The 15,416-nt window shown below is 47.1% G+C and overlaps 1 protein-coding gene across 1 annotated transcript in view; it reads left to right on the forward strand.

Annotated features, from left to right (window-relative positions):
- Positions 1–15,416, forward strand: part of FSTL1 (follistatin like 1) — a 137,216-nt gene that overhangs the window by 10,297 nt on the left and 111,503 nt on the right. The gene's annotated exons all lie outside the window — the stretch shown is intronic.

Raw genomic sequence — 15,416 nt, forward strand, 5'->3', positions numbered from 1 at the left:
ACTGGAGTTGGAATAGTAAATTAAACTACTCACTATCCAGCACCCCGAAGCGCTATGCGTTGTAATGGTATGCGTTGTAAAAACCGCGTTGTAAAAGCATGCATGGTAAAAGCATGCGTTGTAATGTCATACATCCGTTTTCTATAAATCAGAACACACTCTACTTTAATATAAAATCCTCTTGTTGTTGCAGATGTGCAGAGAAAGGGCTGCGCTTGTAGCTCAGTCGGTTTTCTGCCTGCGCTAGTGTCTGTTTGGTACTTGCAGTTAACGGTTCAACTCCTAGTGGGCCTATCCTGCCTTTTATGTTTTGTAGGTGGATAAAACGATGGGTAAAAAAAACTTCATCCTGCACAAAAATACTCCTGGAGGGATATTGTGTATTTTACATATAGAGCTATAATAAGGTATTGACATATATTCTACACGAGAAACTTCATCATTCATTTTTCCTACAGCAGCTTAAGAGATTTTCGTGGGAGAAAAAGCACAGTTTCAGAATTTTATGGGAATATTGCTGGAATTTAAGGGAACTTCTAGACATTCCCATTTTTTTTCAAAGGGCTATCTATTGAAAGACAATACAACATGTTCTGCCACTCAACAGGGCCTTCTCAAACAAAGGGACACTCAGGTATCCATCTTGGGGAGTGTCGGTGATATAAAATTTGGAAAAGAGTAATGAGGATCTTTTCTTTCCGCTTCCAGATTTTTCTGTTCAGCATAGTATCCATCCGTTTGTGAAGGACTACATAGTGCATGCAGACTGGTAGAAAACTGAGAGATCCTACAGTTGTTTCATTAGAAAAAACACACTTTTATCTGAAAAGTTATATAATTATCAAACATGGTACACGTATTTCATAATTTTTTGAATATATGAATTTTTGGAGAAAAAATTTGAAAACAGGTTTCGCTAAATTGCGTGATCTATGTTTGCTTCTTTCATCCTCTTGGTGGTCTAGAAGAGTTTGAGATTTTTATAACATTGTAGAGAACTCACTGAAGCTTTGTTGAAAACCCCTCTGTAGGAAACTTCCACCTAGTCAATCAATCAATCATTTGTAGAGCGCACTAATCACCCGTGAGGGTCTCAAGGCGCTGGGGGGGGTGGGGGGAGCTGCTACTGTTTGAACAGCCAGGTTTTGAGAAGTCTCCAGAAGGTCAGCAGGTCCTGGGTCTGTCGCAGCTGTGTGGGGAGGGTGTTCCATGTCCTGGCGGCAAGATAGGAGAAGGATCTGTCGCTGGTGGAGGTCCTGTGGATGCGTGGGATGGTGGCGAGGGCGAGGTCGGCGGAACAAAGCTGGCGGTTCGGGGTTGAGTCCTCTGTTGAGATATGCTGGTCCGGCGTTGTGGAGCGCTTTGTGAGCATGAGTGAGGAGCTTGAAGGTGACCCTCTTGTTAACTGGGAGCCAGTGCAGGACTTTCAGGAGGGCAGTGATGTGGCTGTGGCGGGGTATGTTGAGGATGAGGCATGCGGAGGCGTTCTGTATGCGTTGGAGTCTTTTCTGGAGTTTGGCCGTGGTTCCTGCGTAGAGGGTGTTGCCGTAGTCCAGTCTGCTGCTGACGAGGGCCTGGGTGACCGTCCTTCTGGTTCCGGTGGGGATCCATCTGTAGATCTTGCGGAGCATGCGGAGGGTGTTGAAGCAGGAGGAGGAGACGATGTTTGCCTTGCTGGGTCATTGAGAGTGATGAGACCAGGATGAACCCAGGTTGCTAGTGTGGTTGGTGGGTGTGGGTGCAGCTCCCAGGGTGGCTGGCCAATGTGGGCATTTGTTATGGCTTATCCAGGGTCCTGAAGCAAATTTCCAGGGAGGTGGCGTGAGTCTGCTTCCAGGGAGGTGGCGTGAGTCTGCTTTGACTAGCACGTGGAATAGTCGGGATGGTGGATTGGGCCTCTTCCGCAGAGATTTATGAAGGTCAAGAAATCACAGAAAACCTACAGTGGGCATGAAACCTACCAACAAGTGGATCACCGGGGCACTCGAGGAGCCGAAACGTGTCAATTGCATCCTGGAGCAACAATGAAGTTGAGTCTCAAACCAAAAAAAAGAAACAAGTGGCTGCAAAGGCCACAGGAGAGGCTACCTCAGGGCCCTCAAGAGTGCCAAAATGGCTTATGCGAAACACATCGATGAAGCACCCGGTGGAACCTAGGATATCTTTAACATTGATCAGGAATTTAACTAGTCTGAGGCACATCCCTGCAACACAGCCTAGGCATCTCATTTTTTTTCAAATCCAAAATTGCCAAAATCGATTATTCTTTATTTATGCTTTACTGATTTATTTTTATTTAATAATTTTTGAATAACTGGTGGCTATAGGGTGCTACCAGGGTTAGCCCACCACTGTACAAGAAAACAGTATAGTCCAGAGAGTTCAGCTAGTGAAAAAATGCCACAAGATACATGTAATTGTTAGGGTACATAAACAGTGTGTGCACATATAACATAGAGGTGCCTAAAAATGCACGAGGGGATAAGATTTCTGAGAGGATGTTGAAAAGAGAAGAGAAACAGTCAAAGAGAGTGATATGGCCTGGCTGGGAGGTACTTTTTAAGCAAAACCATGAACAGATGTAGGGTGGGGGGGGGGCGAGTCAAATGTAGTCTGTGAGTTCAATCCAAATTAGAGAACCTTTTGTTTGGCAAAAGTGTTGTGAAAGGTGGAGGTTTGAGTAGGGATTTTAGTTTTAGTGGGGCATCTTTGATATGTCTGTCAAAGTTTAAACACTTCTTTTAGCCAGAAACTGAGACATTTAGCAGAGGTTACCATTTTAGGGAGGCTTTTCAGCTCCTTGAGTTTGCTCTTCCATATTTCGGGAACTTTTTGGTGCTTGTTTAGTCGTAGGAGAAATAAGGTCCATCGCCAGTGCCCTGGAGGGCTTCGCTACCCCTTATCCCACCTCTGCACCTACAGTCCACCGACGCCTCGATCCCGTCTCTGTATCACTGAAAGAAGACAGGCAGCACTATGTTAAACTGCTCAGTAAATAAATGCAGGGCTGACTTAGCTTTTCATACTTCTGAGGTCAATAAAATGAGTACCCAAAAGTCTGACATATTTACTATACTTAAAGAACCATGCTTTGTGTCCATGGCCAATATTACTACCAATAATAATTATTAAAATAGTTCACCTTCGTAGGATAATTTTCTGTTGATCCCTTGGCACAAAAGGTTATTCTGGTTGCTGCAGCCAGAGGCAGAGTGGCCTCTGGGAAGCTCTGGAGGGCTCCTGGGAGGCTGCGACTCCTGAAAGGCACTGCTGTGGCAAGTCTAATGAGCGACTGACTCTGCCCGACACCCGACAGTCTCCCAGAACCAGTAACCTGTTAATCTTATAGTTCTGCCAATGCCCTAGCCACTTCGGCAAAAAGAGATGATAGATGGAATGGCTGAATTAATCTTAGCCCTGGTAATTGCTCTGGGCCGCATTCCAGGAAAGTGTTTTATTGCCCTTGATGCCACTCCAGAGCAGAAGCATGCCTATAAACCCGTTTGCTGCTTCGAACGTTCAGCGCCAGTGCTGAACGTTCGAAGAAACGGGTGCGGCCGCGTCGCCCACTGGACGTGCGCAGCACCAGGGAGGTAGCTTGCGTGACGTCAAACGGCCGACGGCAGCAGGGAAGGGGCTAAGACTTTGCCCTGCTCCAATAGAAACAGTCTAGCCCGAACTGCCAGCCCAGGTCCACTCTAGACAGGAACACAAGCACCCCTTGGGGTGTGGGGGCATGGGTATAAGATCCTGCTCATGGACGTCATTTAGGGGTAACCAGGGGTTGCAGCTGCGACCCCTGGCTTGCCCTTTGCTACCACAAGCTCTGCCTTTGCGACCCCTGGCCTCAGAGGGAATATATGAAGTTACAACGCATGCAATTAGAATGCATGCTTTTACAAAATTACTATTCTCACTTCAGTGAGTGCAACAGTAGGGAAAGCGTTGGATAGTGTAGGGGTTAAAATTACTATTCCAACTCCAGTGACTGCAACAGTAAGGAAAGTGTTGGATAGTGTAGGGGTAAAAATTACTATTCCCATGTACCCCAAAATCCATACCCACCCTAATACTCTCTCACAATCTGATGTGTCAATTTGGCTCCATCTAACTGACTGCTATCTCTTATATTTTCTGCCTACCTTTGGCTACTTTTGGCCACTCACTAGTGTCACTCCTGTGCTTTGTAACCAACGGTTGATAGTTGTTCTTTGCATATGTGTGTTATTGTCGTTCTTCCTCCCACACCCACTGTTACAGCCATCCTAACATGGATCTCATCGGCAAGCACACATATAGAATCAACTACCCTTCCACTCTCACCAAAAAAGCCGCTAAACGCTTTAAACACAACTTCATGAGGTCGCACCCTGAAACGCCCTTTGCCGACACCTACTTCTCACCGGGCAATGGAGCCCTGAACATTGATATCATCTTCCACACTTCACGCAGAGCTCAATGGAGAAAAGCGTTTCTAACCCGACTCACCGTCTCCACCACCAGGAAAACCGCTCATGGCCTAACTCTCTCTATCACACATTCCCAACTCTTCCCTGGCAGAACCACCATTACTATCTACAATAACGGGATCGTCCTAATTCAATCCACAGACAAGAACCTGGAACTACTAGACAACCTGTTCCCCAAGTTCAAAGAGCACCTTTCCAAGCTGCGGACCTCCACCCTTAACTCCTCCAGCACTATCACTCCTGACGTCGCAGCCCCCACCCACAGCCCTTCTAACATAGCTCAGCAGAGGATCCACACGCACCTCACCTCTACCCCCAGCACCCTAGTCAATAGCCCTCCTGCTGTTACCACCCCACGCTCCCCAAGCGCAGCCACAAATATCTCCCCCTCACACACTAGCCGCCCCTCTAACACTATCCCCTTGATCCCCACTCCTATCACTCCCATTCCTCTCTCCCCTGTCACAACAACTCCCACCCACAATGCCTCTTACCTAGATCCGCACCAGAACGACGCACATAACGACAAATCCCACCCTTTGTTCCCCCCCACTTTCAGTCCCCACGTGAGAACACTCCCCCCCCATACATCCTCGATACCCCCACATCCTCCATACCCCCGCGCTCCCTTCCCCCCACCTTACAACCCCCACGAATGCCTCTGAACACACCACCATCCGGAGCTTACTTCCCTCCCCTTCCCCCCCCGCGACAGATCATTCTCCCTCCCCTGCTCCACCCTCCCAACTAGACCCACAGAACATACCACCTCCCTTACCGTAGCATCCCCCCCTCTCTCCCCTCCCATTCTCAGCCCCCACTACCTTCCTGCCACCCCCGTTGTTGTCAGCCTTCACTCACTCTTCAATTCATCGGCACAGTCTCCCACCGACGTCTCTACCTATGCCTCCCACGCTCCCCCTACCTCACCCACACCCCTCGCCCACAAATTCTCCCACACATCGAATGCCATCCCACCCAATATCACCGTAGAACCCTCCAATAACGCGAGTACATCCCCCCCCTCGGTACCCTGCTCACTTTCCAGCTCACTACTCAACCACTCGCCAACGGCTCTCATCACCAACCCCATCCCCAATACACCTCTGGACTTGACTTTATCCACCCTCCAACAAGTCAAAGAGGATCTCCAACAAGTCAAAAAAGATCTCCACGCAATCAAAGAACTTCTCTTCTCACAGCCCAGTCAACCTCCCACCATTCCACTACCCTACAAACGACGCACCCTCCCCACATACCTTTGCCTTCAACGACCCCCGCGCTGGGCGACTATCCCCGCTCGTGATAACTCCCACCGCCCCCGTCGTGTCCTCAACTCCCTGTTGGACCGCGACTTATGCTCCCTCCTTCGCTCTTATGGCCCAGGCCCGGAAAAACACATAGCCATCACACACATCCCCATACCTACAATTCTCACAAAATCCCTGAGGCTCCCAACGCTTAGCAACAGAGGTTCCGTCCCTAACAACCTCAGAAAAGTCCCCCTCTCTCTTGAAGGCTCGACCACCCTTCTCACTCCCAAACTCAAATGCATCCTACTCAATTGCAGATCGGCACAGAGACACTCCTCCGACATCGCTGACCTCGTCTCAACAATGGATCTGGACCTAGCCATTCTGACTGAAACTTGGCTTACTGAAGCCTCTACACCGATAATGGACATACTAGTCCCCCCCAATTATCACATCATTAGACTGGACAGGCCTCCTGGCAAGACGGGCGGGGGAATTGCATGCATTTTCAGGAGCAACCTCTCCGTTACTAAAGCCACCTCCCCCTCCCTTTCTTCCTGTGAACTCCTCTGCCTCGATATCACCAGCGAGGGCAAACAAGTTTGTGCTTTACATCTCATCTATCACCCGCCTGGTGACAACCTCACATTCACTCAACAATTCATGGACACGATCACATCCAATGCCGGTCGGCAGACCACCCAAGTCTACCTGGGTGACTTTAATCTCCACTGGAACGATCAGAAAGACGCAGTGGTGAATAGTCTCAAAACTTTCCTTAATGCGCTTGACCTCACCAAAATATGCGATAGACCAACACATGACAAAGGCTCGATACTCGATCTCATCATCGCCGAAGAGGACTCTACCCAACTGGAGGCGATCCAACCCTGTGACTGGTCAGACCACCACATTATCACCTTCTTTATCAACAAAAAAGTTAAACTTAACCCGGCTCAACCTACCAAATCCAAGACCTGGAAAAGGGACATGAAGAATCTTAACCCCAATACCCTGCCTCCCCACAGCGGCAGTCTCCTCCTTCCCCCTTCAGGTGCCTCGGATGTCCTATCACTGACCAATCACTACCTTGACTCTATGAATTCAATAGTCAACGAAGTCGTCCCATTGCAACTGAAGAGAGTCTCCACCAAGATCTCTAACCCTTGGTATGACGGCAGACTCAATGATGACAGGCGTGCTATGCGAATGGCAGAGCGCACCTGGAGATCTGACCCCTCATCACTGCATCTCAAAACGCTTAAGAACAAGAGAAATGCCTACTTTAGGAAAATAAAGCGCGCAAAGTCTGACTTCTTTAGCCGCCAGCTGGACCAAGCTAAAAACAGGCCAAAAAAGCTGTTCGAACTAATCAAAACTCAAACAAAGTCACAACCCTTACAATCGAACAGCACAACAAGTGACACCCCACACTGTGAAGCCTTCTCTGCTTTCTTTAAGCTAAAGACCGACAACATAAGAAATGACCTCATCATGGACGTAAGCCGATTCCTGAGCCACACCAGAATGTCTAACACTCAACCTAAAAACAATGCATCATGGTTGTCCTTCGACACCTACTCGGAAGAAGCAATACACAAACTGCTCTGCACCTTGAAGCCCTCTAATCACCTCATAGACCCCCTACCTGCTAATGCTGTAAAAGACTTCATCCCCCTGCTCCTCCCACTTTGGACCAAAATCATCAACAGCTCCCTTCAACAAGGTCTCATCCCAGACTCCCTCAAGGTGGGGCAAGTCACGCCTATTCTCAAGAAACCTACAGCTGACCCGTCTGACCTGAACAATTACCGCCCTATCACCAATATCCCCACCCTGGCCAAACTGCTGGAAAAATGTGTCCAACTCCAACTAACAAAACACATTGATCAATTTGACCTCCTCAATCCTCATCAATCAGGCTTCCGAGCGAAACAGCACGGAAACAGCTATGGCACACATAATTGATGACGCCCTCCAAATCCTTGATCGCAATGAGTCCTGCCTCCTCATCCTTCTTGACCTCTCTTAGGCATTTGACACGGTCAAACACGAGGACTTACTGGAGCTGCTAAGCACTAGAATGGGTCTATCGGGAACTGTTCTCAAATGGTTTACCTCCTTCCTTCATAACCGGTCTCAGAAGTTCAAGATCGACAATGTGCTATCTTCACCTGTGCCTGCAGATCTAGGTGTTCCGCAAGGATCTTCCCTCTCCCCCACACTGTTCAACCTCGTCATGGAACCGCTCGCTGCCTTGCTCCAAGCATCCAATGTTCAATTCCACATGTACGCCGATGACACACAACTTTACCTAAAACTATGATCCCCGGAAGATATCAAACTTCTGAATTCCACACTTAGTAACACTCAGTCTTGGTTGGCCGATAATCACCTCAAACTAAATGCTCTGAAAACGGAGTTCCTACTCATCTCACCTCCGGCGAAAATTACCACCACCCAAACCTGGCTCAATAACCTAACAGCACTCAATGTCCAACCGACCATCGTGGATTCGGCGAAATCCTTAGGCATCACACTCGACGCCAAGCTCAACATGCAACAGCACATTAGCAAAGCCACAAAAGGAGCTAATTTCCAAATCAACACGCTGAGGAAACTTAAACCCTTCCTCCCAGCCAAAGACTTCCAAACTGCGGTACAAGCTTTAATCATCCCTCGCATAGACTATGGAATTGTGGCACTCAGCGGACTCCCGCTATCCACAACAGCACCCCTAAGAGCCTCCCTGAACGCTGCTGCGAGACTCATTACTGGCTCAAGAAAACATTCGCATATATCCCCAGACTTAAAATCTCTAAAATGGCTGCCTTTTGAAGCCAGAATACAGCTAAAAATTGCCGTTATGACACACTCGGCCGTGCACCACAAGGCACCCAACTACCTCGCTCAAAAGCTGTCTATATCAGGAGGTTCGAGATCCAATAGAAGTATAAAAAATCTACTCCTGAAACCTCGTAGATTCCGGAAAGAAAAAACATACAAGCGCTCCTTCTCAGGGATGGCACCCAGGATCTGGAATGCGCTCCCTCCTGAAACCAGGCTTATCTCCTCCACTGCACTCTTCAAGAAAGAAGTGAAAACCATCCTTCTGGCCAAGATCTCCTGAACCTTATAGGTGCTGGATCAGAGACTCTGCATCGCTTTGTATTATTGATCACCTGATTGTTTCTTGGCACTATATTCTTACTTGATTGTGACACCACTATGCTACTCTCCTACTACCAACCAATATACGATACACTTTAGTTTGTTGAATCACCCTCCCGATGCCCCCTCCCCGTGTTCTCTCTACCCTAAGAAATTGGTATAAGCCATCCCTATATCCTATGGTTACCTGAACTCTATTGTAGCGGGATCAATGACTTGCACCGTCTTATATGATTTGGTACCTGATTGTATATCTGTATGTTTTTGTACATTATTTTTATCCTATTATGTTAGTGATTATTATACTGCTCCCATTATGTCTGTTCAGTTCTATTGCCCCTACCCCTGTCTCTGTGAAGCGCTCTGATATCTGTAAAGATCTTGTTCGCGCTCTATAAAACTTTGAATAAATAAATAAATAAATAAATACTAAAAAAAATCTCCATTACTTCCCTTATAATGCGTTGTAATGGCGTGCGTTGTAATGACATGCGTGGTAATGGCATGCGTTGTAGTGACGTGTTGTAATGGCATGCAGCGTAATGGCATGCGATGCAAAGGCAGTTGTGTAACAGTTGCGTTGTAAAGGTAGGTCATTGTAATGACAGCGTTGTAATTGATGATTCCTCTCAGAGGTGGCAAATTCAGGGTCAGGAACACAGGGGCAGCTGGGGCTCCTCTCTATTTCCTGTCAATTTTTTATTACACTAATAGTGAATAAATAAAATATATTAATCACTAATAGTATAATAAAAATGGAGTACAATAAGCTGGAATATGCCCTTCCATGACAGCTGAGGGACTCCATTTAGGAGTCCTAAAGTTAGGGGTCCTAACTTTACTACTCCTAAACTGAGAAAAATCCCAACTTTAAGAGTTTCGGTGTTCACAGAAGGCATTTAGGAGTCCTAAAGTTAGAGTTATAACTTCTGTGAATACCGAAATGAGTAAGTGCCTTCTGTGAATACCAAAATGGTAGTAAGTTTAGGATCTTGTCTTAAGTTAGTTATGTGAATCGGGCCCAGTAACTCTATATGATTTCTGTGAAATCTTTTGTGAGTTGACCACACCACAATTTCTGTCATTTTTTCAACTTCCCAGCTTTCAATGCTGAGGCAGAACAACGGCCGCATCCTGCTCAAGCACGAGTAATCAGTACAAAAAAAGAATGAACGAATTGAAAGTAACAGAAATAAGTCACTAGAAAAATTACTTTTATCCCCTGTATAGCATACAACCAGAATTGCAGGCCACTAAACTTTCACTTTCATCTAGGGTTAAAAACTGACCAGTATTTTCCCAGCCTAGTGGGTAATTTCATGTCCAGATAAAAAGTAAGGCAGATAAATCCTCAAAATCTGGTGTTTTCTACGCTTTCAAATTTAATTTTATAGCAATAAATACAAGATAAAACACCATGGATTTGTCCAAAATGCAAACAGAGGAAAAATTGTAGTGTTGAAAAAAGATGTAAGTGATGAGGCCTGCAGGCTTGGAGCAGAAGGACTAGCCAGGCCGAATCCTGGAAAACTGTGGTTTACAACAGAACAGAAACAAAGGAGAGCAGTGCTCAATTTGAGCCGGTGGTTTCCGGGCCTCGCACCTGCACTTGATTGTCAACATCGGCACTTCTGACAGTCTTCCACATGGTGGCACTGTCTGGCTAATTTAGAGATGACCACAGCAACAGTTAGATATGAATTCAATATACATTAAAAATTACTACTTCTTGCCGCCCAAGTCATTCTTATAGCTTTGGGGGCCTGAAATAGTCCGAATTGTCACACTTGTAGGAGTGTGGTGGGTAGTAGTTGTGTTGTTACTATCATTGACAGCACAGCAGGGGTAATGTATGGTGCAAGCTGCAGTGGCCTCTTGACGAGAGCCCTTGCACTTATTTTACAAATTCCTAAGGAGAGGAAACCATGACAGAGCCAGTCTCCCCCTCCTGCTGCACTCAACAGTAGGACGGTCTCGCTGCAAACAGACAGCAGACCTTCCTTTTCAAAGGAAAGAGGCTGCAGGCTTGGGGCAGAAGGCCCGACTAGACTAGGCCTAAGCCAGGAAAAGCAGTATTTAGAATAAAATAGAAATCTGGGAGAAAATCCAATTTGTCATCAGATAAACTCCCTGTGCCTTCCCGGCCCCACCCAGTAATCTAATTGTGTTGCTAGAAACAAAAAATAAGCCTTTCAGGTCCCAAAGTTTGAGCCTGCAGCCGGCTGCTGAGGTCATGGTGAAACTATGCAATGCTGGCCAATGGAGAAGCAAAGCGGGAGAGTGAAATAACGAGAACCATCAACCATCCCTATAGAGACACCCGGCTCTGGGCCAACACAAGATCCTCTCGAGCCCAAAACGAGCCGGGCTTTCATGTGGCTTCTGCCTGCCACCCACACTCTAACCCCAGAGGGCAAGAATCAAAGACAAAACACTGGGCCCGATTCACAGAATGAACTTAAGACTCAGTCCTAAACTTACTACTATTTTGGCATTCACAGAATGAATTTACTACTTTTGGTATTCACAGAAGTTAGGATTTTGTCTTAAGTTTGTCTTAAGACAAACTTAAGACAGACTTAAGACAAAATCCTAACTTCTGTGAATACCAAAAGTAGTAAGTGCATTCTGTGAATACCAAAATAGTAGTAAGTTTAGTATTGAGTCTTAAGTTCATTCTGTAAATAGGGCCCACTAATCTGTGATGTTAGGGGATACCCAGCTAGGTGCTGAACTGCATAACGTGGAGGAAGCAAGAAAACCTGGGAACAACCCTGCTTCCCTTGTTTGACTAAATTGTGTGATTCTAGGCAAATATTTGATTTCACTGGGCCTCCTTTTTCCTGATTATTGCATGTGAGAATACCTTGAAATATGTGCTCTTTACAAAAACGTCTGTGTGGTTTGATTTAATAGATTATAGCATTGCTCTTTGTATAATAGGAATCTAGGTCACATATATGGTGCACGTGACAACTGAGTTGCCTCTTGGTTCACTAGTGGTATTGTCTTAGCGAGTCGAGGCACGAATGTTTCTAACTTCATGATAGAAACAATCACTTTGACAAAACGCCTCTCAATCAGTGGCATAACTAAACTAGAGGGGGCCCCCCTACAAAGTACACAGAAGGGCCCCCCTTCTAGACTCACTCGGGAGTGCTCAGGCCACAGTACTGTGCTAAGGCCCCCCCCCTGGAGCTTAGGCCCCCCACACGGGGTTGCAGGAGCATTTGTTACCCCACAGCTCTCAATGCAGTGATATCATCTAGGCCTAGATGTAGGTAATTCCCATTTACAGACTCTTAAATACCGAATTTTACCGATTCGGTATTTAAGAGTCGGTAAATGGGAAGGGGGCAGATTTAGGTAATTCCGAATTCAGGAATACCGAATCTGTAAGATTCGGTATTTACCGATTCGTTAAATACCGAATCGGTATTGCCCATTGATTCCTATGGGCCTTGAAGCCCATAGGAATCAATGGGCAATACCGATTCGGTATTTACCGAATCGGTAAATACCGAATCCTGCAAAGGTGCAGGGGGTGTCACTTTGACACCCTCTAGCACCCCAATTACAGGCTTGTGTGACATGTGGCACACATACATGCCCTAAGGGCATGTCTGTGTGTCACATGGCACAGGTGTGCATGCACAGATGTGCATGCACACCTGAATTCGGTATTTTACCACACAATAGGATTGTGTGGTAAAATACCGACTCTTAAGGGGCTGTGGCACTCTTAGGAGTGTCAGCTACATATTGATTTACCGATTCGGTAAATATAGCGATTCTGTATTTTACTGAATCGGTATATTTACCGAATCAGTAAAATTACCGATTCTTAAAATAACATGCCCCTACATCTGAAACCCCTAATCACTCAAACATGAATGCCTGTCACATTTTAGCAAACTAAGAACCACATATAACAAAAGACCACACTCACAGGTACATATTAGCATCATACTACAAATATATGTTAACATACGCCTGTATATAAGGAAATCTCATCCTGTATTTTAACCCTCCTGGCTGTCTGCCAGCTCAGCTTTTGCCTAGAATTCATGAAAGACAGCAGGGAGAGTTTCTCACAAGAAGCACCATTTTCAGTATTTTCACGCTTTTATAAATAAATACAGACAGTAAACACATTGTTTTCTGTCTGCATTTATCTGTAAAAATCTGTAAAAACTGAAAAACGAAAGCCTTAATTATATTTTATTTTATACTTGTTGCACAGTTTACATAACTCCCACTCCTGTGTGTTAAGGGATGTGTCCTACTTGAGGGGAAAACCATGTGCAACACGCAAGGAGCAGACTCAGTATGAAGAAGTGCCCTACCCCTGCCACCAGTGGTCTAATATACTAATTCACTGGCTAACGCTCTTGGGCAATGAGTGACAACAGTAAAGTGATTATGAACCCTGACAAAACTTACCTTGCAAAACACTTTTGCCTACCAGTGCAACGGTGAACTTTACCAGGAAGGCAGACAATTTCCAATTATTGAGCCCTTGCAAATGATAATCCTAGTCACAAAATGATGGCGGGTGCAAAATGATGGGGTAGCGTACAGCCATACCAATATGGTAAAGGGGCACTATTACGTGTAGAAAAGGTATTATTTTGCAACATCAGCCTCACGCAAGCGGAGGCTGCAGTCAGTATGGACTACTGACCTTATGTTAAAGGAATCGGGTAGGAGCTCTGTGTCCTTATTCATTCCAACTGGAGACATAGAGCTGAGCCGCACAATCCAATTTGCTTAAAGTTTTCTGACGGTGTTCACCTGTCACACCCTTAACGATGGAAGATGGAGCCTTTGTATTTACTGATTGAAAAGCGCTGAGCGATTGATGCAGTCTGTGGATAGTCATAATGACTGAACCTGCTAAAAGATTCTAACCCTTACGTTTTGAAAGTTAATTACTTGATCTATTTTACAGCAGCAATACATAATAAAATTGCCATAAGGGGTTACAATGGATGCTTTGTGTCGTCTGGACCAGTGCACGGCATCCATTAATAGAGAAGGCATTGTTCCCCTTAAGTACAGAAGCTGCAGTGTTCACATGCGCTTGTGCGCCTGTCCCATTGCTCTCAGTATGGAATGGGGCAGTAGCTCCTGCCCTGCGGTGACAGCAGCAATCCCCTGCCAGGAGGAGCCACTGCCCCCTTCCCTCATCGCTGGCAGATGGACTGGTGGCAGGAACTTATTTTCATTAGAACACCCGTATTCGAACAACACCCTGTTCTTTGAATGCTTCTGCGGAATACCAGTTTAGTATTGCAGCGCCATTGCTGTGAAGGCAAAAACAGTGGCTGCAGGACAGGATCTAATGTGGAAGACCACTGTTGTGGACCGCCAGCCCCATCTAGTGTGGAAGACCACCAGTGTGGTCCACCAGCCCCATCTAGTGTGGAAGACCACCAGTCCAGACCACCATCCCCATCTAGTGTGGAAGACCGCCAGTGCGGTCCACCAGCCCCATCTAGTGTGGAAGACCACCAGTCCAGACCACCATCCCCATCTAGTGTGGAAGACCGCCAGTGCGGTCCACCAGCCCCATCTAGTGTGGAAGACCACCAGTCCAGACCACCATCCCCATCTAGTGTGGAAGACCGCCAGTGCGGTCCACAAGCCCCATCTAGTGTGGAAGACCACCAGCCCAGACCACCATCCCCATCTAGTGTGGAAGACCGCCAGTGCGGTCCACCAGCCCCATCTAGTGTGGAAGACCACCATCCCCATCTAGTGTGGAAGACCGCCAGTGTGGTCCACCAGCCCCATCTAGTGTGGAAGACCACCAGTCCAGACCACCATCCCCATCTAGTGTGGAAGACCACCAGTCCAGACCACCATCCCCATCTAGTGTGGAAGACCGTCAGTCCAACTGCCAGCCCCATCTAGTGTAGAAGACCACCTGTGTGGTCCACCAGCCCCATCTAGTGTGGAAGACCACCCATCCAGACCACCATCCCCATCTAGTGTGGAAGACCGCCAGTGCGGTCCACCAGCCCCATCTAGTGTGGAAGACCACCAGTCCAGACCACCATCCCCATCTAGTGTGGAAGACCGCCAGTGCGGTCCACCAGCCCCATCTAGTGTGGAAGACCACCAGTCCAGACCACCATCCCCATCTAGTGTGGAAGACCGCCAGTCCAACTGCCAGCCCCATCTAGTGTGGAAGACCACCAGTCCAGACCACCATCCCCATCTAGTGTGGAAGACCTCCAGTGCGGACTGCCAGCCCCATCTAGTGTGGAAGACCACCAGTCCAGACCACCAGCCCCATCTAGTATGGAAGACCGCCAGTGTGGACCGCCAGCCCCATCTAGTGTGGAAGACCACCAGTCTGGACTATCAGCCCCATCTAGTGTAGAAGACCGCCAGTGTGGTCCACCAGCCCCATCTAGTGTGGAAGACCACCCGTCCAGACCACCATCCCCATCTAGTGTGGAAGACCGCCAGTGCGGTCCACCAGCCCCATCTAGTGTGGAAGACCACCAGTCCAGAC

Source organism: Lissotriton helveticus, chromosome 8, assembly GCF_964261635.1.
Source record: "Lissotriton helveticus chromosome 8, aLisHel1.1, whole genome shotgun sequence".
Lineage (NCBI taxonomy): Eukaryota > Metazoa > Chordata > Amphibia > Caudata > Salamandridae > Lissotriton > Lissotriton helveticus.